Raw genomic sequence first — 25157 nt, 5'->3', positions numbered from 1 at the left:
GGGTGTAAGGTTTTAAGCAGAAAAATATTATTTACTTGTTAAGCAGATTAAGACAGAGAACTCCAAATTGATAACAGGTATGTCTCTATTACTCTTCAAAGGACAGAGAGAAATCACCAGCAGACACCATGGGGACCTGGAAGCCCCTGGTTGTTCATAGCTTCACTACTGTTTAGTAGGCATAGGTCAGGTGGGGTCGGAAAGTCTCCTCTGAAATGTGCAGTCAGTTGTGTTCCAGGCAAACTCAACAATCATTAGCCATGTACTCTTGTTTATTCTGCCCCAGCCTGGAATTTGGCCTCTTACAAAACCCCAGCTTCAGGAGAACAGGTTGGGCCAAAGTGTGTCAAGGTGGCCTCCCAGGAAGATGCCGTGTGTTTGCTCAGCAGATGCCAAGTCACGCCCAGCACAGTGAGCCAGATGACCTCTGTAGACACCTATCTGAGAGCTGGGACCGACCCCCGGGACACTCCTTTCAAATCTGGGTGGCTCCACAGCTGTGTTGGATGGCAGGATGCCATGGTAACCACAGCGGTTTTTTGGCTTAGTCATCTGTCATTGGAACATCTCACGCAAACTGAGCAAAATGTGAAAATTGTGAAACTATGAGAATGGAGCAGCCACGTGCCATATTCACCTGCTATGCAGGGCTTCACCCTCTGCCCTCGGGAGATCAGGGGTGGAACACCCAGGCCAGGGATTCAACATAGATTTTGAGGGACACATGTACTGCTTGAGGCATATCTGTGTTCACGAATGGAAAATGCTCAAAACCGTCTCCCTGGCTACCCACAGTCACGTGCCCTGCTCTGATTTTTCCAGGGCAGGGAGTGCGACCTCGCTGCTGAGTTAGCCTGGCTCTTGAGCCGGGCTGATAGAAACTCCCCCAATCCCCACTTGTTTCTGTGTTTAGGGTTTGGCAAACTGGTGTTTTCACTCTCAGGGGCTAGCTCCATTTGTCTGGCCACTTTTCTGACTACAGTGCTGGGTACTGCACCTTTACAACAAGGCTGTGAGGGCTGAGCACTCAGAGGCAGAGGCTGGGGGATCCCTGAGTTCAAGGCTACCCAGGGCTACGCAGTAAGTATCTCAAAAACTCAAATAATAGTAATAATTTTTTTAAAAACTAGAATAAAGTTCTTGGGTTTTAGCAAATGTGGGAGGTGAGAATATTCATATGCTACCCTGGGGGAAATAGCTGAGCCTATTTCCAGTTGGGGTAACAAAACAGGTGTCCGGTTTTCCATCTCTCTTTCAAACTTTCCTACCTTAAGGAAAGGGCATTCAGAAGCCTCATCAAGGCAATTTTGTTGGAAAATTTGGTCTCATTTTCTGAAGCTAAAGCTAGATAATGCTTTGTTCAGCAATACCGTGTTTAGCTGTCCTCATGGGATGGGTGGAAAACAAGGGGGCTTTCTGGACCTGTTTACCTGTAGCATAAAGCCTTAGTATGCTTTGTGCTAGAACCTCCAAGTAGTTGAATTTCAGTTGGGGATTTTGTTGTAATTCTCTTTGCTTTTCCTCCTCCCCACCTTTTACCAAGTATAATCTGCTCTATGACTCTCCCTAGCCGTATCCCAGATTAATTGGGTCAGATGCTGGGGTGAGGCCAGCAGTGTGTGACGAGCCTTGGTGGAGAGAAAGAAGACTGTGGCCTTCAGGCACAAAGGCAGGAATATTGCAACCCCCATTCCGTACAAGCAGCAGCCCCCACTAATGACAATGGGTTCCACGAAAGCCACACTCTGGAAGAGGTACCCAAGTGGGGCTAGCCACAGAGCTGGAAGACTGTCTCAAAACCACACAAGGCCGTATGATTCTAGAATGCAAGTGGTAGCTGTTCGCCCATGTAGTTCGCCCATGTTCGTCCTTGCAGTTCCAACTCATCTTCAGCTCTACTGAAAGCTGACAGCTCAGTCTTGAAAACCCAAAGCTCTGCTCCTGCTATCAGGAGGATTCCTGCATCCATTTATTGTATCCTCCATTCCAGACTGGACTCCTAAACCATGCCACGCCCTATCTGGGCACCAGGGCTAACAAGGTAACTAAGAAATGATTGTCACTTGCAGGAAGCTCATGCAATAGTCACCTTGGGCCTCAGGGAGAGATGCAGTGAGACAGGGTCAGTCTAGATTAGGTGAGCAGAGACCCTTGGAATCCTTGGGAAACAGGTGGGCGGGAACTGCTAGTAGACAGAGGTGAGCTGGGATTTTTCAGGGTTGCAGCATTGTGGTTCAAATGCCTCCTTTCCTCCATTGCTGTTTCTTCATTGTCGGTTTCCATGGAACCCACATTCTCAATATTTGTTTGAATACTACTGTGGTCTCATTTCCTTCGAATCAGCTGAGCTCTGACAGGCACAGGGGGGTGATTCCCTGAGTCATCTCTGAGGGATGATAATGTCAGGACACTTTTGGGGAATGGAAACGGGTGGCATATGATTTTGCAGGGCCTTCTAACCATGGAGCCTCGGGGTCTACTTGGGCCTCTCGCTCCTTGCACAGCTCAGTGTTGGATCCGTTAGGAATGGCTTTGGCTACAGTTAGCTGATGCGTAACCTCATTTATAGCCAGAGTCTAGAGCGGGCAGCTGGTAGCCTTGCTTCCGAGGCTTACAAATGTCAGGCCACTGACTCAAATTCCCTTGGCCTCTTTCCTCATATTTATCTCTCAGAGTCACATGATACCAGCCAGAGCTGCCCAGTGGCATGAGTAACCAAACCATTGCTACTCAGGAGGGTAAGGTTGTGAATAGCATGTTCAAGGTCAACCTGGGCTATAGTGCAAGAGGAGCCAGAGCAGATCGTCGAGGCCCTGTCTCAGAATAAAAAGCAAGAAGTGCTGGACTGGGCATGAGGCTTGTGGGTAGAGTGCTGCCTGGGTTTGTAAGGTTCCTGGCAAACAGCGAAGCCTTCAGTGCCCTCGTAGCACCTGTTCTAGGCAGGTTGAAGGTGGGCGTGTTACCAGAGCAGGGCCCAGTTAGTTTTTAAAATGAGGTAAACAAAAACTTCCCTGGAAGCTCTCGGCACACTTCCTTTTAAGCCCCACTGGTCAAAGCTGTATCACATCACCTTAAGGGATTGCTGGAGGAAATACCAGTGGCAGGCAATTACCTCCAACTCACAGATCCGCCAGCAAACCTGGGTCTGCCGCGGTTGCTAGGGAACAGCAGCTGTGGCAACAGTAGAAAGCCAACTCTGGACATTCCACCCACAAGCACCACCTCTAGTGTTGTCACGAGTTAGCCTACACCTGTGCAGGATGCTGCTGTGCTATTTCCTTGTCCACACAGCAGAATGGTCCCAGGTACTCAGTACCCTAGCTATTCTGTGCCACTCTGACCACAGGAAAAAGGTTGTGAAATCAAACGGCCTGCTTAATAACGCTGGCTCCAAAGTGGGCCAAGAGAGAGGTGGATGGAGGCGGTCTCTTGCTGGGGTCCTGCCATGGTTGCTTCAGGACACTAACACAGAGGGATGGGAGTGTCCAGAAAAGAGTAACCGTGTGACACAGCCCTTGGTGGGCTCTATAGGACACTAACTACCTCAGGGTTCCCAGCAGCCATGTGGTTGCGCCCCACAGCAGTTCAGGACTGGATCTGAGCTTTATTTTTCACAAAGCATGTTCATGAGCAGAGTGGCTTTAACTGACGATGTGGGGGTTGGGGGAGCAGAGGAAGAGGAACCACTCCCCTGTACATGCGCTGCCCACAGTCTTGCTTTCTCCTAAGTCACCCCTTTCCCACCTCTGTTAACTTCCTCCCTCCTTCCCAAGTCCCCAGGGACTTCATATCCTTTCCCCTCTGTGATGCAAACATTGCTATGGTTTAGGTGTGATCAGACTGTACCCCAAGGGTTCTTACATTAAAAGCCCAGTTCCCAGAATGAGGACATTAAGAGGCAGAGGTGGTGGGTGGGGGGGTCGTGTCAGAAGGAAGCAGGGTAATTCTGTGGTGTTTTAATAGTTCTTGTGAGCATGACTTGTCCCTTCCTGTGCTGTCTTCCTGTCTGTCATGTGGGTTTCATGGCTGTCACAAAGATGGGACATAGCCAGAGAGGCTGCTGTCAGAGCCTTGCCATTCAGTCTTTCAGTCTGTACCCTGTGAACTACATGAACCTCTCTTCTTTATAAAGTACCCAAATTCCATCATTTCCTTGTTGTAGGTAAACAGACATGGGTAGCGTACGGTAGCAGCTGGTGTTTAAGACAGATAGAAACCGAGGTGATGATCCTGCTACACTCTTCACATCGTGGACTGCCTGGTCTAGTCTGGTACCCAGATGGGGTCTGCCCAAGGATGCTTGGTGTCATCTGGCTTTGGTGCAGTGTGGCCACCCATTGCTGAACTCCACAGTTCTCAAATCTATTCACACTAGCCTTTCTCAGGCACTCGGTGTCCCACGCTGAAGCCCAAGGAACTGCAGATATCTCTCACGCTGTGCACCATTGCCCTCATTAGCTTCTTCCTCCAGCAAACACTGTACTGTAGTCCCTGCACCATGGTTGTGGGCAGCTGGCACCAGGTTCCCTTTCTGCCCTGCCAGGGCCATGTTCTCAACCCCTCCCTGATGCTTCTGCCATACCCCCTTCCAGAGTCCCCACCCCTAGAGCTGGAAAAGCCAGATCCTGTGTGGCTGGTTGGCCTTGTCATCCCGCTGCCATCTTCTCTGATCAACAGCCATGAAGTGGGGGGTTGGGGCACACAAGAAGAGCAGAGCCTTTTCCCACACCTCCTCTAGTTCAGGACTTCCCCCAGGTTGACCCTCTCCCTCTATCCTGGGGTGAACTTCCACGGATGCTGTGGTTTGAATGTCTCTGTCTGTCCTCCCCTGCCCCCGCTCCACAGTCATGTGGTGGAAGTGTAATGTGCAGCACACATTCATGGTGGCTGGAGGTGTCACCTGTGAGATGACTGAGATTAGGTGAGGTCATGAGGGTGGACCCATGATGGCCAAGTGCAGGAAGACACATCTGGGTTGGCATACATGTCTGATTTCTGTTACCACACCAGGAGGGCTCCCCACATGTTAGGCAGGTGCTGGTGCCAGGCTCCTAGACTTGCAACGCCGTGAGGCATGAGGCAAACAAACTGTTCTTCTTTATAAATGGCCCTGTCTTAGGGATTCTCTCACATCAACAAGAAATGCTTCCTTTTCCCCTCCTGCCTGGCGACTGGGCACTCTCCCCATCAGACAACATATCAAAATAAGTCAAAACTGAACAATGGGGAAGTTCTACTTCAGCCCATTCTGACAAACTACATTAAGTCATAACACCTGGTGTGTGAATCCATTGACAAGAACTTGGCAGAGAGCTGACAAGAGTGCTCATAGCCCTTGAACCAGGCTGGATGACCCGGAAGTAATTCCTGAGGGGCAGAACTGTCAGGTGTATGTTTGTTGTAGTGATGCCTGTGATAGCTCCAAATTGATAGCTGAGAAATCAAATGACAGGGAAGGGTGAGTGAGATCACAACACCTAGAAGCAGGATGATGTCATGCAGCCATTAGGAGTTATGGGAAAATTAGGCAATCGCAAGCATCAGGGGTGCTTGGACTGTGATGCTCAGTCACAAAGGTGGAAAGTACCAACTCTTCTTTCTACAAGTTCTCAAAAAACCCCTCTATTTCTGCCAGCCAGATCCCATCTTCATGATCCAGGCCTGTTCCATCCTCTCAGCTTGCTGGTCTTGTGAGCTAGAGTCTTAGTACACAGCGCTCGTTGGTGGAAATGTCCACATCTGGCTCTGTTCACATCTGTTCCCTGCTGCCTTGTACTTAATAAAGACGTGCTAAATTCGGGAGTCAAGGGAAGGAGTTCAGCTACTGTTCCAAGAACACTAAACAGCTGTACTTGTGACCAGCATAATTCTGCATGTATTATTTTGCATTATTTTATCCTGAAATAATATATGCGATTGATACCATTGCTATTCTGCTCGTATTCATGAAAACTGTAGCTCAGAGGATCTGTCAAGGGTTCAAGTCGGTCTAAGTCTGTGCACTTGTTAAAGGGAAGAGAGAAGATGGGATCTGAATCCAAGTCTGATCGGGTCCAATTGCTTTATTTCAAGCTGACTCTCTCACGTGCTCTCTCTCTCTCTCTCTCTCTCTCTCTCTCTCTCTGTGTGTGTGTGTGTGTGTGTGTGTGTGTGTGTGTGTGCACGCACATACTTGTACACCTATGACAATACTGAGAGGGAGAAAATGTGGCAAAGCAAAGCTTGATATATTTCTCTTGAGCAAGCAGGCAGATTTTCCCCTTTTGTATTTTTGTTTGTTTGTTTGTTTGTTTTTTGTTTTTTGTTTTTTTTTGAGACAGGGTTTCTCTGTATAGCCCTGGCTGTCCTGGAACTCACTTTGTAGACCAGGCTGGCCTCGAACTCAGAAATCAGCCTGCCTCTGCCTCCCAAGTGCTGGGATTAAAGGCGTGTGCCACCACACCCGGCTGTATTTCTTTAAGTGTTAGAGTATGCTGCAAAGAGAAATATCCAGCTAGGTTCCAAGGCTTTGTGGAATTCCCAGTAGCACTAAGTGTCTTAAAGGAAGAGAAGCCATGTTGGTCATTGTGGTTTGAATAGGTTTGGCCCCCATAGACTCATGTGCTTGACTGCTTGGCCATAAGGAGTGGCATTATTAGGAGATGTGGTCTTGTTTGAGTAGGTATGGCCTTGTTGGAGGAAGTTTGTCACTGTGGGGATAGGCTCTGACATCTCCTATGTTCAAGCTCTGCCCAGTGTGGAATCAGAGTCTCCTCCTGGCTGCTTTCAAGATGCAGAACTCTCCGCTCTCTCCAGCACCATGTCTGCTTGCACGCTGCCATGCTTCTCCCCATGGTGATAATGGACTGAACCTCTGAAACTGTAAGCCAGCCTAATTAAATGTTTTCCTTTATACGAGTTACATTGGTCATGGTGTCCCTTCACAGCAATGAAACTGTACCTAAGACAGCCATTTAATCCCCTTTCTGTCTTCTTGTCAGGGCCCAAGAGGACATTCAGTCCCAAGACGTGTTCATGGGCAAAGCTTGCCAATGTTGCAAGAAGCGGCTGCTGTAAGCAGGCAGGCTGCAGACCTTTGCACACGGCACTGCCTCTCATAGGCAGGCAACTTAAGTGCTCACTGCCTATGGGAAGCTGTGCTGTGCTGTCTGGAGCTGGCTGAGGCAAGGCACGTGAGCTTGAGTGGAGCACGTGCAGGGCCACTGTCATTATGGAAATCCTGACTCTGAAGGCTAATTCTGCGTCTAAATGAGTTGAAATGAAATGCAAAGAACACATCCATCACTCCAGTTCACCCTTGTTCAGCCTCGCATCTCATTACTGTGCTACTCTGCCTATGTATTATGAATTAATATATTTAATAAATTCTGTAATTATCTTGTGAACAGTGCACAATTATATTGCTTTGTGCTTTGTTTTCAGTATTGGAAGCAAATATTTGGTAAATGTAAATGTTTATAATTGGATTTAATTTTCCAAAACTTTGCTTAAGCATGCTTTTTTTAAAAAAATAAAAAATTCTTCTTTTAAAAATCCTCAAAACTTGAAGATCCCCAGACTCTTCAGATTTTGAGAAATGGAGACCCAGGATCCAAGCTTGCCCGGGACATGTGGGAAGGATCTTACTCTCTATATAGAAAATCAAATGAAAAGAGGAAATCTGAAAAGAAGATGTAAGATATAAAGCCTTGTTCCAAAGGCAGTGGGGAACTTCTATTTAAAAACCCACTTCTTCCCTAAACCCCACAGAAATGATCATGAGTTGGAAGCGGGGATACATTTATAAAGACAAAGAACATGAAGGTGTGGCTGTGTCAGGAAACCTCTGTAAAGGGAGAAGCAGGTGGCTGAATAGTAATGTGTTTGCCAACTGGAGGAAGCAGTCACCTAAGAGAAAAGCCAGAGTTGTCCAGAATTTGACAGGAGTTAGGAGTGCCAATGGTTGTGTGCCAGGGTGAGGAGTAGGAGACAACAGAAAGGGCAGAGGAACAGGAGGAACCACCAGCAGCAGCAGCAGCAGCAGCACCCACAGTACATCCCAGTCACCACTGCAGTAGCAGCAGCCCCCACAGTACCACCATAGTCACCACTACTGCCAGCTCAGCCATAATGGCTGCAGGTTAGACCCCTAAGACCACCAGTAGCTCTACCACCACTACTACCAGCTCACCACCACCACTGTCACCAAAACCATCATTGCTGCTGGTCCCATCAGTATTACCCCCATCAGTATCAACACCACTCAGACATCACTCCTTCACCCTGACTGGGACTCCAATCACATGTCCCTTCCCTGTCATAATAAGATCCAGGGTGCTCTTCCTTGGGGAAGGTGAATTAGTGGTACTAGGTGCCGTGCTGCATAGGAGCTATAAAGTACAAAGCTGTATTTCACAGGACTATATAGAGTGAAAGTATCCCCACCAGCTGCTAGGGGAATAGACTCCAGGCAGGAACCTGAACAACTCCTTAGTAGGGAAACTAACAAGAACAAACCTAGCTCACCATGTTTTAACCCAGTAGTGAGACTGGTCAACCAACATGCCCACCCAGGAGGCTGTAGACAGCTTCTCCACCTCCAATTAGAAACCTCAGCCAAAGTCAGTAGATAATCACAGCCTCCATCAGCAGCTCCACAACAATGAGGAAGCAGATGCGGAACCCAAAGGTGACACCGAGGATTTGGGGAACAAAAGAAATCTCCCAAGGAAACAGCCACCTAGCTGCCTGGGTCAGGAATGCAGAAGGCTGGCTGTTATATGTGGCCCAGGGTTGCATCTCAATGTTTAGGCCAAAGATATGAAACATTAAAGACAAGTCTTCACCATGTGGGGCTCTGGGCAAGCTGTGTTTTCATGACATCCCTGGATCTAAAAGAAAATGAATGATGTTTTTGTAGTAAGTGGTTGCTGGGGCCCTCTTTCAATTTATAGCAAAGTCATATATCAACTGTGAGTGTGCCTGTGCATAAGTGACAGAATCTCACCACTGCAATGCTCCAGACCGTAAAGCAACAGCGTGCGTGTGTGGGTGAATTGTGGGCTGGGGAGAAATCTCCATGCCGGCTTAGTTGCTGGGGTGGCTCCATGCGTAGGAAGAACTCTTTGCAGAATGGCAAAATTCCTTGGGTTCTGAGCAACAGGGAACTTTAAAACAGAAAAAAGATCCACTATGTACTTGCAAAATGCTAGCTTGACTACTTTCCGTACTCAAACCCTCTGAGGCGGAGTTCAGAGTTAGCTCTAATCTCTTTTAGTTACTCATCTGAGAGACCAACGGATCCTCTTCACTTAGAACCTCAAGAAGACTCTCATTTGCATAATTACAATTTCCATTCTGAGTAACTGGAATGTGCACGGAGAGGAAAGGAAGGCGTGTGTGCTCCTGCCTCCCCTGGGTGCAGGCTCAGGGCGAAGAGAGAGGCTCCTTCCTCTCCTCTCTCGTCCTTAGGGCCACTCTGGTCCTCTAGGTAGTATAGCTGTGGTACACATGATACACATTTGTCCTTTAACCTACATGAAAGGAGAGGCCATGGACGTGTAGGTCAGAGAGGAGATGTGATCTTACAGTTTCAAAGAATCACATTGGTTGTTATTTGGGATATAAATTGTTTAGAGGTGAGTTTAAGTCAAAGACAGGGAAAATACTTATTAGGTACCAGTTATTAGCACAGGTTGGCTATCAGGGCTTAAAACAGTATGGCAGTCCTAGGACTGGATGAATAGATTCGAGGTATGGTGTAAAGGCTGACCAGGCAGGTTTTGTTGGTGTGTTGACTGTGAAATATGAGAGGAATAGAAAATAAAAATGGCACTAGGGTTTTTGTTGAAGCAATGGGAATCTCAGTTGCTAGGTGTGGTGGTCTGAATAGGCTTTGCCCAAGGAATGGCACTATTAGGAAGTGTGGCCATGTTGGAGTGGGCGTGGCCTTGTTGGAAGAAGTGTGTCACTGTGGGGGTGGGCTTTGAGACCCTCCTCCTAGCCATGTGGGAGCCAGTCTTCTCCTGTCTGTCTTTGGATCAAGGTATAGAACTTTCAGCTCCTCCAGCTCCATGTCTGACTGGATACTGTCATGCTCTCGTCTTGATGAAAATGGATTAAACCACTGAACCTGTAAGCCAGCCCCAATTAAATGTCCTTTATAAGAGTTGCTTTGGTCCTGGTGTCTCTTCATAGCAATGGAAACCCTAACTAAGACACTGGGTACAGGCTATTTATTTTGTGTATGCTAGACTCACCTATTGGAATGTTGAGTTAGACATCCTGTGACAGCGTGGAGTAGGAGGACGATATTGAGTCCAGACTGAAGGGATGGCCAGGTGGAGTCGGGACTGTTCTGGATGCATTTGTGGTAGGGGATGCCAGAAGGCTGGCTGGGGTCTCAAGGATGAGTGGGAAGAGAAAGGAGGTCATTGCACCTTGAAGTACAGAGGGCAGGCAGGCAGGGGACAGGCCACAGAGGAGACTGAGGTACTTGGAGGGGAAAAGAAAGTCAAATAAGTGCTGTCCCTGGGGACAGGTGACGGCAGCATCTCAAGGAAGAATGATCAGTTGTGATAGCTGAGGCGTGCTAGGTAACAGGAAGTCACTTCAGGGTTAGAAAAGGAACTTGACTTGGCTGGGACAAGACCAAGCTTACAGGCTTCTTCCTTTTGGAGTAGGAGCCACTGGCTCTTTAAAGCCCCGCTAGCCCCGCTTGCTCTGCTTATTCCAACAGCTGTTAATTTAGCACTGGAGATAACAATAGGGAATATTTCACCTTCATCCTGTGTGTACCATGTGCAATTGTAGGGGTTCCCGTGAGTACCCTACAGGACACTCAACAGCCACCGCAAGAGACAGGAAGACTCGTTCACATTCATGTGGGAATCCAGGATGTAGCACAGGCTTCTCATCCTGGAGGTCTGGATCCGTCCCTCCCTTTCTCCATCATTCCTTCTCCCCCTCCTCTCTCTCTCTCTCTCTCTCTCTCTCTCTCTCTCTCTCTCTGTCTGTCTGTCTGTCTCTTTTATATAAAAGATGGTAAAAATAGCCTCCTCTAATACCTAGTCTGCCATAATGATGGTCTCAAAATGTGGTGTGTTTGCTGGCGTTCCCCATGCAGTGCCCAACCTGCAGACCTTCATCTTGCCACCATCAACCCCCAGGCAGCTCCTCCTCACTCCCTTTGCCCAACTCTGCAGCAGTTGCCACTCCATTTTCTGTCTTCATGAATCTAGTTTAGAGACTTCATTTAAGTTGGAACAATGAGGTTTTATCTTTATTGTTGAGAGGAGGTTCTGAAGCCACACAGCCCAGGCCAGCACAGAACATGCTATGTAGCCCAAGGTGCCCTCGAACTCACTGTTCTCCTGGCCCAGCCCTCCAAGCGCTTGTGTTAGAAGTGCGCACACATACCACGTACCTCTGTACCACTGCTCTTTGTCCCTACACCATTGGCTGATCTCAACATCACATGTTTAAAGCTCAGGTGGCTGGGTCCAAAACACCTTCCCCTTACAAGACTGAATGACATCTTATTGATGACAGTACTCATTCCATGTTTTATTTTCTTGCTGTTGATAGACACTGGCTTACTTCTAGCTTTGAGCTCTTGTAAGCAGTGATACTGTGAACACCTGTGTGTATGTGTCTGTCTTGGTCAGGGTTTCTATTCCCGTACAAACATCATGACCAAGAAACAAGTTGGGGAGGAAAGGGTTTATTCGGCTTACACTTCCATACTGCTGTTCATCACCAAGGCAGTCAGGACTGGAACTCAAGCAGGTCAGGGGGCAGGAGCTAATGCAGAGTCCATGGAGGGATGTTCTTTACTGGCTTGCTTCCCCTGGCTTGCTCAGCCTGCTCTCTTATAGAACCCAAGACTACCAGCCCAGAGATGGTTCCACCCACAAGGGGCCTTTCCCCCTTGATCACTAATTGAGAAAATGCCTTACAGTTGGATCTCATGGAGGCATTTCCTCAACTGAAGCTCCTTTCTCTGTGATAACTCCATCTGTGTCAAGTTGACACAAAACTAGCCAGTACAGTGTCCATCAGGGATCCCTCTTTTAAAGCATTTTTTGTTAGACACCTTGTGTTTTGCCGCATTTATCACATGACCTTATTTTGCTTTTTATTGTTTTCAATTCACTTTCCACCTCTATCCTGTAATCTAAAATGTTTTTAAGTTTTATTTATTTATTTATTTATTTTCTTGCTATTTGTTTTTAGACAGGGTTTCTCTGTGTAGCTCCTACTGTCCTAGAACTCAATCTGTAAACCAGGCCAGCCTGGAACTCAGAGATCCACCTACCTCTGCCTCCCGAGTACTGGGATTAAAGTCACGGGCTACCACACCTGGGTAGATTTTTTTTCTTATTTATGCATATAAGTGTGAACCTGTGTGAATGTATGTGCATCACATGCATGTAGTACCCTCTGAGGCCAGACAGGGGCCTAGGATCTCCAGGAACTGGAGTTACAGGTAGTGCTGAGCCACCTTGTAGGTGCAGGAAATGGAACTCAGGTCCTCTGCAAGAGCAGCAAGGTTCTTACCCATTGAGCCACTGTCTCTCCAGTCCTGCTCTGTGGTCTGGTTGAGTACAGGAACCATGCCTATTTGGTACATAATCATTCTCACAACACTCCAACTGTACACAGTTCCTGTAGTTGCTCAGTAAATATTTTTCAAATGGATGAATGAATGCAGGCCTAGCTGTCACCACCTGTAAACCCAGGATATGTTTTAAACCCTAGAACAGTGATAGACATTATTTGCTGTCATCGCTTTAAATACTTTTTCTTACCAGATTTACTGCAACTCTTAGACTAACAGGTGCTCCATGGTCTGTGGGGATAAAAAGGTAACCATGCAGTCTCGAAGCAACAGGAACCAGAGACTGAGGTCAGAGGTGGGGAGGTCAGAAAAAGACTTCCCTAAAGCCTGTGTGCAGCTTGCCAGATCACGTGATGGTCTGAGTGCCTGAGATAAGGGACCCGGCTCAGCTCCGGAGAAAACAAACCTGCGTTCTTTGCAGGGCCTGACCGCAGGGACTGCTGGGAAGAGAGGCTTCTTAAGGAGATGAGGCAGCTCCCAGACCTGATGAAATGCCTTCGTGCACCTAGGTCCGCACTGCTGATTAGTGCAGTAGGGCCAGCAGCAGAGTTCAGACACTGAGTTCCACTCTGTGCTGCTATCTGTGGTGGGGACAAGGAAGTGCTATTGACCCCTTTGCTGGCCGTTCCTCTTTGCCTCCTACCTTCCCAACTAGTTTCCTAGATATTCTGCTGTGCACGTGTGCCTGTGCATGTGTGCGCGCGTGCATCTGAGTCTGCGTGTGTACGTGTGTGCATGTGTGTGGCGTGTGTCTTCTAGTTTGTTTTTTCTTGTTGTAATTGACCTCTCTATTCAAAATCAGCGTGGGAGAAAGGGCTTACTTGCATTAAGTATCTAGGCCACAACACATCACAAACAAAGGCAAGGCGGGAATTTAAGGCAGGAACTTGAAGCAGAATGATTCTCACTGGCTGATTCCTCTGATTTACAGTCAGCTTTCTTGCACAGCCAAGACCCACCTGCCTTGATGGTACTGCCCATGGTGGGTGGGGTCTCCTATATCAATTAACAAGCAAGACAGTATCTCTCATATATGGTTTCAGGCAACACTTCAGTTGAATAAGTGGAAAGTGTCACACTCGATGGCAGAGGACACTACATTGTTGGTCAGCAGGAATCAGGACTGACTCTGAGTGGCAGCTGCCTGCTACCCCTCAACCCCAGAAAGAATCCTTGGGTTCATCACTAGCCTAGGATATAAGGAATATTCGAAGTCAAAGACAATTTTTATGGACTTTTCATGTTGGCTCCATTTTAACATTTAAAAAAAAAATCATAGGCTTTGATAAGTTGGTCTCGGCCAGGTAAATAAATTACAAACTTCCCATTAATGGATTGGGAGATGAAGCAGATTAATGCGTTTAAGCATCCCACATGGTGCCTGGAAGATAGTAAATGCCAGCAAATGTGGCCACCACTTGTATCCTCTATACGGTATCACACAAAGTCCTCATGGAGAGTCTGGCTGCAAATCTCCTCGCTGGCTAAATAATCTATGCTCTGCTTATTCAGCTAAGGGATGTTCAAGGAGGAGATGGTAGATGAAGGAATGGCAAAGGTTACTGCTCAGTGAGCCCTTGGGACATCATTTCTACTCTCAGTATTGTATGCCTGTCTTCTTGCTGGCTCTTCACTGTGGTCTTGTGATGCTGATTTTGTGATGCCCAGCTTAGAGGTGAGAAGCCCAAATCTCTGAGAACAGCAAGCCACACACCAGGCACAGAGCAGAACTCTTTTGACTTGGAGCCCAGGACATTCGACTCCACTCTAACACCATAGAAGGCCTGAGATAGCTGAGGAGGGAAGAAGCTGCACAGTCACAGGGGACCAAACACCCTGGAAAAGAAAGAGGAGGATGTGAGATTTGAAAGCACATACTCTCAGGGAAAAGGGGGAGGTTGAGGACCAAAGCTGAAAAGACAATCATGGAGCCATTCACACGGGGCCTGAGAAACTGAGTGGAGAAGCTTGGGTTTTAAATAGGAAAGCAAGGTGGTCAGATCTGAGCCCATGTGAGCCCTTTTTGTGCATCCAAGAAGCATAAGCCTAGAGTTACCAAGGAAAATTCCAGAAGGATTAGCTATGGCCTGGTCTGGGAAGCCTTCTGAGAGGACACCCAAAGAAGCTTTACTGGGAGTAGTCTGTCCCCTCACACTGTCCACAGCCTTATCTGGGGGGCATGTGACACACACACAGGGTTCCTGAGGGTGGAGCTTCAGGGTCTCCTTGGGAGAGAGGTGGGGGTAGTGTAATCACTAGGAGCACCCGTGGGCATCAGAAAGAGCTGCGTGGGCTTCCTCCATTCTGTGTGTATTCTAGCCTTCTAGAAGGTTCTCAGTACAGGCTGCTTCTCCTGGGTCCAGGAAAGAGAAAAAGCCATGTTTTTTTCATGCCATGCGACAGAGAGAGGTTTCCTAGGACTGCGAATGTGTTTAGCTCAGCCTAGCTGTGAAGGTGACTCTGACCAGCAGGGACCCCCAGGGACCTGGCGTTCAACAGTGCAGCTGAGGGAAGCAGTGGAGTGCAGATGCTTTCAGGGGTAGATGCCAGACAGCTTTATTGTCTTGAAGAAGGCCCTCCCCACCTCTCCCTCAGGGAGGGGCATGCCTGGGCCACATCAGCAGGAATGTCACTCAGGGTCACATTTCTTTTGATCTCCAGGAAATGAAGTAAACATAATGTGGCATCGCTGGGACACGATTGAGTGTCTACACACATTGAGTGTGTAGAGTGGATTTGTAACCAAGTGTTTCTTAGTTGGTCTTATATCTCAGGTCTCTATGTAATGTTTGCTACAATAGCTTAAAACTCAGAAAAGGTCACATGGCAAAACAGCAAAGTACCTCAGGTGGCAAGAAGGTGCCAGACTTCAGGGAAGACAAAGGCCACTCTTTTAATTCTTTGGGGCCCCAAACTGTTTTTTTCCAGTTCCCTCTGCAGACTATACCACATCATAGCCCCTCCCCTCCAGCAGGCAGGCAGCCTGGAGTCCAGTATTTCAGGACTCAGGCCCCTCCACCCTCCAGCACCACCTCCCCTGGAGGAAGCACAGCAAAGGACAAGGACCAGGCTCATCCCATCACCTAACCTGTCACTGCACTGAGTAGGTACATGTCCTTATCGCTAAGCCACCCAGGTTGCGGACTTCAAACTGACATGAATGATGGATGGAGGTCCTGCCAGAGCCCAAGCCCACGTTAGCTTCCCTTCTAGCTTACATTCATCTGTGTGTCAGCTCTAGGAAACCTCTCTGAGCCTGTGGTGTGTAGCATTTCCACCAGCAATACGCAGCACAGTCTCTTTCTGGGAGCTGGCGGGCACCACGTGTAAGCATGGGTCTGTCTCATAGATAATAGAGTATTCTAATTTTTATTCCTTTTTTTTTTTTTTTTCCTTGAAGAACTGAGTTGTAGCACACCCAGCTTCAGGAGACAGGTCCTCATAATGCTGTTTTGTCTACACTTGAGCATCAATCAGACCTGACAGCTCAGACTGACGTGAGTCAGGCTGGAGTGAGGAGCACACAGGAGAGTAGGGGTCAGCAAAAGCAAGTGCTCATATGCCCTTGTCACCGGGGGCTGTCGCTGTCTAATTGCTCTGGTCTCCTGGTTTAAATTCTTCAAAGAATTCATCTCACTGGCTGTGGAGTATGTTCCTCTGGGATCTGGAAGCTTCCAGAATCAGGTGGGCTAGAGGAAGGCTGTTATGAAACAAACAGGACTACCCAAGCTCACCATGGGACTGCTGAGAGAGTGGAGGTGACAACCAAGATGGTAGGAGGCCTGTGCTGGATCGGCTGTCCAGAACAACCAGGAAGAGAATTCTAGATGCCAGAACTGGAGAGGCAACTTTAGACATTTAGAGAAACACGGTGGCCTACACAGGTCAGGTCATCGGTGAGCACAAGTGGGGTTACTTTCTCTCACACACACCCCCGCCACCCCACCGTGTGCTACCCAAAGGGATAGGGGGCCTGCTGGGTGGGGAGAGGCACCCTTGACACACTTGCTCTTCCACCTTCCAGGCCTTTCCTACAGACCTCTGACATACCTCACCCTGTAAACACTCTGGAATCCCAGGCTGCAGGAAGCACTGGCCTCCTGGCCTTTCCCACCCACCCAGCCACCTGTGCAAGCAGGCTGTGCCCACTCTTTCTAGCCCAGCCGGTCTGCTGGCCACAGGAATTCCTCCTCCTTACCCTTCGACTGAAGCAATCTTGACCCACCTGGGGCCTTTCACCCTCCCCTCCCTAAAGCCCTTCCCATCTCCCATAATCTGCTTCTTTCAGAGTTCCCCATAGGACAGGCCAGATGAAGATCATGAAATGTGGTTTACAAGATGGAAATCTGAGTCAGGGAGGCAAGTGACTGGACTAAGGCCACTGGGCAGATGGAGAGACTCCTCTCTCAACAGCTACTTCCTTCTCTGTTGTGCAGGGGACATCAGTCTGAGTCAGCCCTGGGCTCCCAACACGCCCACTTTTGTATGGCTGCCCAGCCTTTGCTCAGCCAAACTGCCCCTGCCTGAATGCCCATGTAGGCCGGAGCTCTCTTTACTCAGCCCCACCCAGCTCTCGCCTTCTCTCAAAATTCCCCATTACCTTCATTTTTTTCTGCAATCTGAACAGGTCACCCGAAGACTCTTCCTATATCACACGTATGCCTTTCGCAATAAAAACATAAGAGCCTGCTATGGTGACGGCAACTTTGGACAGAATGAAAGTCAAAATGAAAGTGAATAAGTGACTACATCTGTCTGTCTGCCTTCAGTGTGGCTGACAGGATTCATCTGGGTGAGAAGGTGCACAGAGGACCCAGCACAAAGCTAGGCTGGTGGCCCCAAGTGCTCAGTGACCGGAGGAACATGTAGCAATGTTGTCTTCCATACCACCTGCTAGCATAGCTGGTCTCTAGGCCAAATACCTTCACAAAGGCCCCAGTGGCCTGATGCCAGGAGACTGCCCATTGGCCTCTAAAAAGAGCAAAGTCTGCCTCCCTACTGATCTGCCAGCTCAGCAGCATCTGTACCACCCACCCAGACTCCCAAGCCTGCAGTGTAAGGAAGAAAAGGAGGGAAATCAGGTCAAACCAGATGGCAAAGCAGTTCTCGTGGTCAGCACTGGGAGAGGGAGGACTGACTGCTGCCAAGCAAGGCAGAGGGGCTGCTGCTGCCAAGCAAGGCAGAGGGGTTGCTGGGTAAGGCACAGCCCTGACTTGGGGATTCCAGCCCTGGCCTGTGTGTTGTGACTGGCCAGGGAGGCTCTGAGGCGAGGCTTGGCCACAAACCAGGGCAATTAATCAGCAGACAGCAGCTAGTCCTCCATCACTGTGTTGAGAGTGAACTTGTTTCTGTTGTATATAACATATATGTGTGTAAGTTTGGCCTTTGTTTCACTGTGGGCTCAACCAACCACAGACTGAAATGCTGTGAAATCCAAGAGCTGAATCTACATTTAACACAGACAGACTTTTTCTCTGCCTCTCTCCTTAGATAATCCTCTACAACCATTTGCCTGGCATTTGCCTTGCATCCCCATGATAAGTGACATGGCTATGTCTGTCAATATATATGAGAATGGGCCTCACAAGTTCTATGCAAACCCAAGGCCACTTTATAGAAGGGACTTGACCGTCTTCAGATGCTGGTACCCATAGAGGGATTTCCATTCATGGTGGATACAGTGGGACTCAGTAACTAGTTGTTAACAGAATACAAAAATGAATAGATTAGTTGCTTGACAAAAAGAGAGTGGTCTTCTTCCTCTTCTGAACTGGGACATTGGAAGAAAATGTAGGTAAAGCATGGACAGCATCAAGGCCCACTTGGGAGAGTCACTGAGTAGTTACAATTACACTGTCCCTCCCCTTCTGCCCTCCCTCCTTCCCCCTCCCTGTGGGGAGCCGCCCTCACATTCGCCGTTGCAAGATGGCGCTGACATCCTGTGTTCTAAGTGGTAAACAAATAATCTGCGCATGTGCCAAGGGTAGTTCTCCACTCCATGTGCTCTGCCTTCCCCGTGACGACAACTCGGCCAATGGGCTGCAGCCAATCAGGGAGTGACACGTCCTAGGCGGAGGATAATTCTCCTTAAAAAGGGACGGGGTTTCGCCATTCTCTCTCTTGCTCTTGCGCTCTGGCTCCTAAAGATGTAAGCAATAGAGCTCTTGCTCTCTTGCTCTCTGGCTCCTAAAGATATAAGCAATAGAGCTCTTGCGCTCTTGCGCTCTTGCGCTCTGGCTCCTAAAGATGTAAGCAATAGAGCTCTTGCTCTCTGGCTCCTGAAGATGTAAGCAATAAAGCTTTGCCGCAGAAGATTCCGGTTTGTTGCGTTCTTCCTGGCCGGTCGCGAACGCGTGTAAGACCTCCCCTCCTTAGGACTGTCTGTCCTCTCCAGGGTTGTCTCTGAGCCCTGAAAGACTCATAGCTTCTCATCAGGCTTTCCCTATGCTTAGTCAAGAATCAGCTGCCTCCTGAACTTCCCTAATTTGCTCATTTTTCTTTTAGGATATCAGTGAGAGACCTGGCCTACCTGGGGGACAGGGGAGTCTTGCTAGGCAGGCCTAGTCAGGGTTTGCTTGCTTTTATGATCCCGGGTCACAGACAGAAGAAATCTCAGTCACAGACACGTTGTTTAGTGAAGTCCAGATATTCCGTTCTGAGGATCATTATGATGGGGGTGGCCTGGGAACCAAGGCCAGTTAGTGGCTGAAACCCACTGGCCATGACCAGACTCAGCAGCTTGGGTCTAAGCTTCAAAGTAGTTTCCAGATGTGAAGCCCAGAAAGGACTGGACACATACTTCAGAATGCATTTGAAGTAGTGAAACCCACCTGCTTGCTGTCCCTGGACTCACCACTCAGCACTGTCAGGGGTACAGAGTCTTAGAGATGAAGGGATGTGGCCAGTGTGTGAACTCTAAGTCCCGGGGCTTCAAGGATCTAATTCTGATGCTAAGTTTTCCTCTTGGGCTTCTCCAGTGTAGGCCTCAGCCAAGAGATGCCCTGGGAGCAGGCCCTGGTCAAGGGTAGCTTCTTTGAGGAATGTGCATAGAGCTGGGTTTGGTGTGCAGCTCTTTCCTGGTGCCACAGTGTAGGTTCCGGGGAAAGAAAAAGTCTTCTGGCGTGGCACCCAGAGAGCTGAGTAGCCCCACCCAGGCTCTGTGTCTTCAGGATGCTCTGTGGAGGAGCTAAGACAAGTGATGTCTTCCATTGTACACTTGGCTACTGCCATTGGTACAGTAGCTTATGTTCTCGCTGCAGCCTGGGAGCCACATATGGCCGCAGCACAGGCAGTGGAAAGAGGGGACCTTTTGGGTCTGACATTTGGGGTGAGCATACCATCTCATAGCACAGCTGTGCTCACTCTAGACCTGGGGCCACCAGACTTTTATAAAGAATGATATATTTATTTTTAGTGTGTGTTTACCTACAACTAGTCAGTGTGTGTTCATGGTGCCCGAGGAGGCCAGCAGGTGTCAGATAATCTGGAACTGAAGTTATAGATGGTTGTGAGCCTCCATCTGGGTGCTGGGAACTGATCCCAGGTCCTTTGCAAGAGCAGCAAGCACCCTTAACCTCTTAGCCATCTCTTCATCCCCAGGCCACATCACTTTTGAAGCTGACAATGTAATCCCAGCACTTGGGAGGCAGAGGCAGGCAGATTTCTGAGTTCGAGGCCAGCCTGGTCTACATCATGAGTTCTAGAACAGCCAGGGCTATACAGAGAAAGCCTGTCTTGAAAAACCAAAAAAAAAAAAAAGAAAGGAAGGAAGGAAGGAAGGAAGGAAGGAAGGAAGGAAGGAAGGAAGGAAGAAAGAAAGAAAGAAAGAAAGAAAGAAAGAAAGAAAGAAAGAAAGAAAGAAAGAAAGAAAGAAAGAAAGAAAGAAAGAAAGAAAGAAAGAAAGAAAGAAAACTCTGATAAACCCAGCTAGGAATCTATGAAAAAAATGGCTTTCACTTTCCTCCTGATAAAGTTTGAAGTGTCAAATGAAGGAGGAAAAGAAAGGTGTTTTGAACCTTTGGGTAGGCATGGAAGGAATGTTTGGTATCTGTAGCTTTCCTCGGTGAACGGACTTCAACCACTTCGCCACATAGCTTGGGTACGTGGAGGCTCTGCGTCTTTCCAGCTGACTCCTGCTACAGTCCAAGAATCTACCACCATCTTAGCTTCTCAGAAGAGACCTTGATTTAACAGTCATGAAATATGTTCACGTTATGATTCTTTCCTAGAAAGTCAGGCTCTTTTTACTTCTTTCAGGAGGCCGGAGTCCTCCTAGAGTCTGTCTCAGAGGGAAGGGGAGTCTCATTCAGTACACTCCATTTTGGAAAAGAAGAGGTGATTCAGAGGGCTCTCTCATACCTCAGCATTCCTTTTGGGACTTGTAAACAGTGGTCTTGTCGCTACCCCAGCTTCCTCTCCCCACACCCCAGTCTCCACCTAGCCCTTTTGCACAGCGCCTTCTGCCAAAACTGCTCTGTTCCTTTTTTTCTGTCAGCTCTTTCCAGTGAGGCTGCCCAGTCTTGGCTTGTCTAGTTTCTGTGTTCATTTCTACGATGTCTCTTGCTTTCTCCTGCAAAGGATTCTGCCTTTCCTTCTGTTCTTCAGCCAGTGTGCGGTTCAGACCATCAGAGCTCAGAATTATCCAGGAAAAGCCTGCTGTGGGCAGAGTCTCCTCTCATAGCAGAGCCTTCAATCATGACCATCTTCGTTCTCCTCCAACTTCCAGCGCTGCTTCTGCAGGTGGGGAGACATGTTGAGCATGGTCAGGAGGGATTCTGCTGACACCTTAGGCTCAGCCTCTTGGGTTGCTAGTCTCTGGAGCCTGACTGGGGTCTGTACCAGGCTGTCCTGGTCTTTCCCTGACAGCATGGGAACAGGGGGAGGCAGCAACACAGCTGGCTGAAAGCCCCATCCAAAGAGCAAGCTGGCCTTTGATTTTTCATCAGCAGTCACCAGACTTTGCCCTGGGCAGAGAAGGCCTAGGCAAAGGAAAGACTGCAGAGAGAGTAGAGAGCCTCTATGGGGCCTGGCAGAGACCAGGGCAAGCGGTATTTCTAAGCAGAAGCTGCTCAGCCCCAGAGACACGGAAGACTGGGAAGCTTGTTGCAAAAACAAGCATTTCTGCTGAGTCATGTTCATGTGGCATAAGGAGCCTCAGCTGGGGCTGCAGCTCAGGGTGCCTGCTTGGAGCTCACTGCTCTGACCTCCCAGCATTCCCCACCAGAGGCCCATCATTTGCAGGACACACCTGAAGTTCTTATTTGCCCAGCACCCCACCCTGGGTTTGAGTGACACACCCATATTCCCTAGAGAGCCCTTTCCCCTAGTCACAGCCCATTTGTGCTTAGGGTAAGGTGGCCTTTCCTTCCCTCTGCCCTGGCTTCCAGGTTAGATGGTCACATGACCCAGGCTTAGCCAGAGCCCTTAATGGCCTCTAGAATTCGAACATTCTGGAAATAAGTTTCCTGACTGTCAGGAAAGCTGATAAAGACACTTATTTTTTTCGTTTCTACAAAGAAATCCACTAGGCCTAGGTGTCTGGGCCAAGGTAGCTGTGTGTGGTGACTAACTGAGGGAGAGAGCACCCCACGGGCAGGCCAGAAGACACAGCCACGAGCCTCTGACCTCTCCAGGTATGGGGCTGATACCTTCTCTGTCTAAACACATTTCAAGCTGAGTTTCTCTCAAACGTAAGATTTTTGTCTATATTGCCAGTGTCCCTCCCTCTCTGTATTTTCCCATTATCTGAGGCTTACTGCTGCCTGAATGTCACCTACCTTGCCTTATTTTACAGACCCAGATCGTGGCTCCTAACAGCACAGAACAGAGAGTAGTGGACTAACTGCCATGTGCATATGATCTGTAGCCTTTACAGTGGCCTTGAAAGTTGCTAATCCCCATTACTGATGAAGAGACTGAAGGTCATGGGACACAAACTTCAGCTTGGTTAGTAAGCAACAGAGCTAAAGTGCCACTCAGACCTTTGGGCTCTTTTAGGGCTTCTCTGAGAGCTACCACCCACTAGGCTTGCTAGTGTTGGTGTCACATAGCCTGGGCTTCATGGGGACATTTTATGTCTGACTCTGGCTCATTATTTTTCTCCTTGTCTTTTCCTGTCCATGCTCACGGCTAACATGGCAGCTGTGCTCTCGATACTCAGGCTCGGCCACTAGTCATGGCTGAGCCTCTCTAGGGCAGGGCAGCCATCAGATCAGGTTGCCTTGGGTCAGCGGACCTGTCTGATATCTTGGTTAGTCCACTCCAACTAGATGGATGGGCAGGAGCAGGGCAGTGATAACCCAATGGAAACCACAATTCTGTTTCCAGGAAGGGCACCTGGTTCCCCAGCATCCCAGACAACAGTCCCCTGTGTGGCTCCTGGTGTGATGTGCACTAGGCCCAGAAGGACATGGAGAGAATGTGCACAGCCTTGTCCCGGCGCTGGTGAGTCCCTGATATACCTCCAGAATGCACAGGACTCTGCATAGCCAGAGAAACAGAGCACTCTGGGAGCACTTGGCTTTCCATAACTGGGCTCCAAAGAGTATGTCAATTTCTATAGGACAAGACAGTGGGATCATCACCTCTGGCCGGGGGGGGGGGGCGGGGGGGGGGGGGAGGGTGCTGCAGGGTGCAGGGAGGGGGCATGTGTGTGGGGAAGAGAGTACGGCTTAGTAAAGATGCAAGGTAGGAATGGAAGGGAAGACTGGGCTGAAAGGAGAAAAAAAACTAGAAAAGCAATATTCATGAGCTTTCAACTAAGTGTTTCTGGCTAGCTGGGGGTGGGTGGGGGGTGGGGGTGGAGGCGGTGTTACTGCTTCTTGGCCCAAGGCTATCCTTGGAAGCTGAAGGAAGGATTAATTCAGAACAAGTTGAAGAAATGCTTGTGGGGAGGGGAGGAGCTCAGGGTGGGAGGTGGGCAGGGACAGAATGTGCAAGGTAGACAAGGCTGTTAAGGCAGGAGCAGCTAACTAAGGAGCAGGTCAGCAGCCAAACCAATAAAACCAAGTCTTGCCTCACACTGAACCTTGGAGTTCAGAGATCTAGCTGGCTCCAGCCCAGGGACTTGAAGTTACTTCCTGGAAGAGGTGACACTACAACTAGGCTTTAGGGGACGGGTAAGAGTTTGCTATGTAGAGATGGAGATGAGATGCACTCAAAGCCATCCCCCCTTTCACGAAGCCTGAGCGCACTGTGACAGCTCGCCAGGGACTGTGTGTGTTCATCCCGGCGCCTGGGGTCTCATTTGTCTTATTAGGTCATCAGGACCCTGTCCCTACATCCATGAAAAAAATCCCAGAGACAAACAAACGCTAAGTTTCAAATAGCCTGCGTGGTAGCACCATTGTTACAGCGATTCTGCTTTGTTATTAGATGTCGCTTCATTGCAAGTCTGTCAGGGGTGGCCTTGTTACTGCCTGCAGATTCATCCAACAGGGTCTTAGGATTTATCTTCATGGAAAGAGGGGGATGCTGTGCCTCAAGAGTGTCAGGCTTAGAGTTTGTCCTAATGCATATGAGAGGACTCAGTACCAGGCTCATTGGAGGGCACCATGGCGAAAATGCTGACTGAGTTGCTGGGTACAAGCCAGGGCCCAAGAATAACCTGGAGTGCCCTCTGAGTGGTCTGGATGTTTATTATTGATAAATTATTGATGATATTATTGATAAATATTTATCAAGCTCTTACTATGCGTGAAGGGGACTCTTTTCTCCCCTGGTGTCTGCTTCTCTGCAGGAAAACAGAAGCTAACCTGTAAGCAACTAGAGGATGTTTTCAGCTCGTGAGGAAGACTTAGCTTTTAAAAAGTAAAAAGCAGGAACAGGTAAGAGGCGTGGGCATGGGTGGCATGGGGGGAGGGGTCTATCGAGGTGAGAGCTGACCAGATAAGCATGGGATCCGGGAACACAGAGTCTGACTCTAAGCAGCTGGAGTGTCAGACTCTACTGTGTCTTACACAGGACACCAGAGAAGTACCGGCTGCTTCCAGGGCTGGGAGTTGATTCCTGTTAATGCCAAGAAACTAGGATGCCTCCATTTCCTTGTTCTCCTTACCACTTTAATAAAGAAAAAGAATCACGTGTTTCATACTGCTTTAAAAGTACATATCTATAGTTAGCAGTAGCATACTGTGTATTTCAAAATAGCTGGTGGAGAGAGAGGGTTTCAAATGTTCTCATCACAAATGATAAATGTTTGAGGTGATGGATAAGCTAAGTATTCAGAGAGGATGATGCCCTGTTTACACGTGTATGGGAACATCCCACAGTGCCACATAAACAAGGAGAGTAAAGCTAGTGAGACCCCTGAAGATGATGCCTTCCTGACACACAAATGTCTCCATCCAGGAGAGTTAGGTATCCCAATGCTCGCAAACATGCTGTTTGTGAATGAGCTTCCCCAGAGGTGGGAAGTGGGAGAAGAGCTGCTATGGTCTGACTGTGTCTTCTTCCACAGTGCTGTTCCTATAGAACCAATGTTGTTCTAGGGTTCCTTTGCTTGCTTTCCTTTGAGTGTGTTTGTTTGAGGCAGAATCTTGTTATGTAGCTCAGGAAAGCC

The 25157-nt window shown here is 48.6% G+C and overlaps 1 long non-coding RNA gene across 4 annotated transcripts; it reads left to right on the top strand.

The window, feature by feature from the left end:
• Nucleotides 1-825: 825 nt before the first annotated feature.
• D630024D03Rik (RIKEN cDNA D630024D03 gene) lies at nt 826-24685 on the top strand. Of its 4 annotated transcripts, NR_102312.1 has the most exons (5): nt 826-1080; nt 22392-22543; nt 22925-23041; nt 24336-24423; nt 24560-24685. It is a non-coding gene; the product is annotated as an RIKEN cDNA D630024D03 gene (long non-coding RNA). The 4 variants fall into 4 exon arrangements; NR_102314.1 differs by lacking the exon at nt 22392-22543; NR_102311.1 differs by lacking the exons at nt 22392-22543; nt 22925-23041; nt 24336-24423; nt 24560-24685 and adding exons at nt 1877-2041; nt 6771-6861; nt 6981-7389.
• Nucleotides 24686-25157: the final 472 nt, after the last annotated feature.

The sequence above is a fragment of the Mus musculus genome, chromosome 11 (assembly GCF_000001635.26).
Source record: "Mus musculus strain C57BL/6J chromosome 11, GRCm38.p6 C57BL/6J".
Classification (NCBI taxonomy): domain Eukaryota; kingdom Metazoa; phylum Chordata; class Mammalia; order Rodentia; family Muridae; genus Mus; species Mus musculus.
This window is presented reverse-complemented; position numbering and strand designations above follow the sequence as displayed.